This window comes from Buceros rhinoceros, unplaced genomic scaffold, assembly GCF_000710305.1.
Source record: "Buceros rhinoceros silvestris isolate BGI_N320 unplaced genomic scaffold, ASM71030v1 scaffold8579, whole genome shotgun sequence".
Lineage (NCBI taxonomy): Eukaryota > Metazoa > Chordata > Aves > Bucerotiformes > Bucerotidae > Buceros > Buceros rhinoceros.
The window spans coordinates 50,310-54,951 of NW_010433243.1; positions in this window are offsets into that span (position 1 = coordinate 50,310).

Genomic DNA, 4,642 nt, shown 5'->3' on the forward strand with positions numbered 1-4,642 from the left:
AGACAGCAATTTGGTGGCTGGAACGACAGCCACCAAATCAGTAAATTAATTATTAGTCTGAACTCTCAGCACTGCAAATCCTTAGAGTTCCATAGTACATATATTGAACTTAAGACAAAGGACAGATAAAAGCTAGAACATACTCCTCAGGTCCCAGTAGGTTGAAGCGTTTAAGTTAAATGTGAAATAGTTCCATTATATATGACGCTTTGGGTCTTACACAAGCATGTGACTGATCGTGCGTAAAGTACAAAACAGTGTAACAACACACTATACTATAGAGGCAGAGACAGTGATCATCAAGTGCAAGGGTTTGGGTTTTTTGTTTGTTTTTTTTTTCCAGCATACACATACACAAAGTGAGAGACAGAGAGTATAAACAGAGAGAGGAAAAAACAGCCCAGTGGTACGCAACACACTATACTATAGAGGCAGAGACAGTGATCATCAAGTGCAAGGGTTTGGGTTTTTTGTTTGTTTTTTTTTTCAAGCATACACATACACAAAGTGAGAGACAGAGAGTATACACAGAGAGAGGAAAAAACAGCCCAGTGGTCAGCTGGCAATAATCTTAATTGTTTCACATTCAGGTATTTTCAGTATGCATGTTTTGTCCCCCAATGCTGCAGTATTAGTCTGTATTCATAAAGTGTATAAATAGGATAATGCTTTGTATATAAAGTATGAGCTCTGTGTTAATATGCCTTATATGCTTGATTTGGGACTGTTTTGCAAATGAAAAGAATAAAATTGAATTATTTTAATTTACCATTTATTTCCTATACCGCTTGCTCTACGTGTAACACTGTATTAAAGTGTGTGACCTGAAGTGAGATTTTTTTTTTTTTAAAGTAAAGTAGAGCAGCCCATGTGTTCCCCGAGAGGCCGGGTCCTGGCTGTGTGGTATGCTAGGACAGGAAGGCTGGGGGGAAGCAGTTGCAGTTGCTGGAAACGTATGATCCTGAGGTTGTCAAGAAGGGGTTGCCTTTGGAGTTCATGCAGTTCATTAAAACACCCGTTAAAATTCTTATATTCAGTTCTCAGCAAATGCTGGTATCTTACACAGTTTGAATTTAATTTCAAATTAAATTCTCTATTTTACTGAGCAGGTACAGTATTATTTACCATGACTGTAAGCTATACTACATGGTTTATACATGGTTTATACCATGTTCTCACATGGATTTACATGGATGTATACCCACTGAAGCATGGCCTTTAGTTTTCAGGCATGTATCATGAAAAGGGCACCCTACACAGACTACTGCTGTAGTAACGGTGTTCCTTTTGGAGAACTAAGGTCCAAGAGTCAACTTCTCTGCTAAACTTACTGGTTCTTGACTCTCCAGCACTCTTAACAGTACAGAAAGGGAAGCAAAGGCTGATGAAATGGGTTGTTAGCTTCTATGGTATTCCCGTAAGGATGTCAGTGGGATCTTTCAGTGAGTAACAGCAGTATATACGCCTTGTCTAAGCTTTTCCTCTTCTTATTCTGCACTGTTGCATCATGTGTTTCCAGGAGGCATTCTAACGGAGGGAGTAAAAGAATCTTAACCATCATTTCTTTGAATCACTGCCATATGTTTAGCTGGAATTCATTTGTTTACAGCAAAGCAGCTGGAATATAATAATTTGAATTGTCCTATTTTAAGCTTTTAGAAAATCAAGTGAGCAGCTGGCTGGGTGACGCAGTGACCTAGATTACAGAAAAGACATTTGCTTCAAGAGAAGGAAAAACAGGGTGCGCAGAAGAGTATCAGAGCTCACCACAGCACTTGGGGCAGAGACAGAAGCAGCGTGTTCTATTTCAAGTTCTCTGAAATACATGTCAAAATTGTTCAAGTAACAAATTCAAAAGGTTATTATGGATGAAGACTGTAATACGTTTTGAAATCTGCTGCAATGTTCAGTTTTTAATCTATTCTGGAAAAAAGAAGAAAAAGAGATCTTTACACTAGCACTAGCTGTGCAAATCCAGTTCTAAAGGGAAGGGGGGGCATGCATTGAGTGCTGCCCTGACTCTTGAACAGAAAGCCCTCTGACAGTAACTTTGACTTCCCCAAAAAAAGGGAGCATAGGCCTTCAATTCTCACTCCTGTTTATTTGGAACACGTGGCAAAAACCTCTGGCTCTGAACTGTCCTTGCTACTTGTCAATACCTGAGGCTAACGGCTGAGTTCAGTCCAGCTCTGGAGTATCTCCAGCTGACTTATTTAGCTTTGTCCTCTTTCACTGCCAGGAGGCTAGGGCAGAGTAGAGTAGAAGGGGAAGAGCACACTTGAATTCCCCTTTCACCAGTGGCTTGCGAAGGGTTTTGTGGGGCTCCTTTTAGTCAGAGAGCGGTAAAAAATGTTGCTACAGTATTCAAGATCTACAGCCCAGGTGCATAAATACTGAACTGCATGACAAATACCCATCATTTACTTCATACATCTTCCAGCCTGAGAGACTGTGTACCACTGGATGGGTGGACAAGTTCATGGCTTTACCTTTCCCTTTTCTCTACAAGCAGGCGTATTTGCATTTACGTTGTAGGTGTTGGGTTTTTTTTTTTAGAAAAAGGTACACAACTGAAACTTGTTTACACAGAACATTTCACAATTACCTCTGAAAACCTGACCTAGTAAGTTCTCACAGAATACAATACATGTTTATGCAATGAAGCGTATCTTAGGGGAACTCTCATGAAGTTACATCTACCACAGGTGATGCATTTATAGTGAGTTTTGAGAATAAGCTTTGGAACAGACAACCAAGCAGCAAGAAAACTTTAAATAATTCCATTTTTAAACACCATTAAATTTTGAAGCATTACCCTGTTGAAAAACATTTTCACTTCACAGTGAACCAACTCATGTTGGTTTTCTGGGAAAAGGTCAATTCTTTTAAACGTGTTATACAAAGTTGGTTATTACACCAATCCCCTTTCCCCTGAGGCAAAACATCACACCTATTCTTAAAAAAGAGAACGAACGAACGAACAAACAGCTTTAAAATAACTGTCTTTGAAGACTGCAGAAAGTTCCTGCATTTGCCTTTGATGCTGCTCTAACGCAGAGGCGGAACAAAACTCGCATCAGTCTATACTGCTGCACAGTGCTGCTGACGGCATGAGGGAGCTCTGCAGTATGGACTGCCAGCTTTGGGTTTTCTTCTGTGAAAAGCAGCCTGAAGGACTTGGAGATAAGATGGAAAATAGTTGAAGAACCATCAGGAAGAACAGAAGGAACCCAACGCATAAAGTACCTTTACAGGATTAATACACGCTTCAGAAGGACACTAAGAATACAGTTAAATGTGTTGTAAGTTAAGATGGTATTAACCCTTGATCATGTCATTAAATAGCTTTCATGTAGGTGTTAAGTGTCACCAGCGTCCATACACCTGAACACCCCTCCTTCCTTCCCAAAGCAGCAGTTAAGTACCCAAAAGCTACAAAGACTTAAGGTAGCAGAAGAAAGGCTTAGGCTAGCTCACTGGTAATAGCAAGCTTTTCTTCTTCTAAAACCAAACCTGCATTATTTTGAAACATAGTTTTAAATGCTTTAAAAATAAGGTTTACTTCTCCACTGCAGAGGAGATGGATTCTACACAATTTTCCCATCATTTAAGCAGTACTTGCTTTCAAAAAATAACAAAAGAAAAAAAATTTCACAAAAATAATAGATAACCAAACATCACTGATGGCAGCTCACTCTTCCAGAAATAGGCTATATAGAAGCCACATTTAGTAGAAATCCCAGAGCTTGTTGGCAAGAACAACGTTGAGCTTCAGTTCAGTTCAGTATTAACTATCAGATAGCTAACAGTTGTTTGAGGTGCCTCATCAGGAAGCAGCTACCACATTCTGAAGGCAGATCTCCCAAATTTCTTAATTTGGGAAGAGAAAAAGCAAGTGCACAGTTGCAGCCTTCATACTTGTGGTTAAGTACGTACTTACTGGAAAAGGAGGCCTTTTCTGCACCGGAAGAAGCACACTGGAGACCTGTGTTGCTGCAACCCATGCAGCTGTGCTCACTCGTAACAGCGTTCACTTTGGTCTTCTCTTGGGAACTATTTTCAACAAAAAATCTGCTAGTTTTGAAACAGTCTCTGTTTTGCTTTAAGTATAATCCGATTACTTTAAACACTAGGACATAGTGCAAGAATTACTGTGAAAACAGGAAATTTAGGTCTAAGTGGTTTATCATAAGGGCACAAGAGATAAAACAAAAGAGGTGTCTCCCACTCTTTGTATTCTTTAAATGCACAACTCACTATTTTTTCTATTTGTTAGGTGAAGGAAGAATTACTTCATGAGCACTGAAGCATCTGAAGAATTTATCAGCATGCCATTGATACAAACAAGACACAAACCTGTTGTATGCAAAGCAGGTTAGTTTCATAGAAACCCAGTTAGGCACAGTATCTTGAATCACTTGTTTCATTTCAATTAAGAACTTTCCACAGAGCACTCCAAATCCAGCAAAGGATTTGAACCCAGTTCCTCTGCATCATATGTGCTTTCTCTAAAACCATCTGGCTATTAGTTACCATCTTCTGAAGAAAGATGAAGTGTAGTTTAAGTACTAGCTAAGGTTCAGAACCCTATGCTTCCCCTAAAAAATAAACTTAAAGGTTGAAATTACACCTATTCAATTCC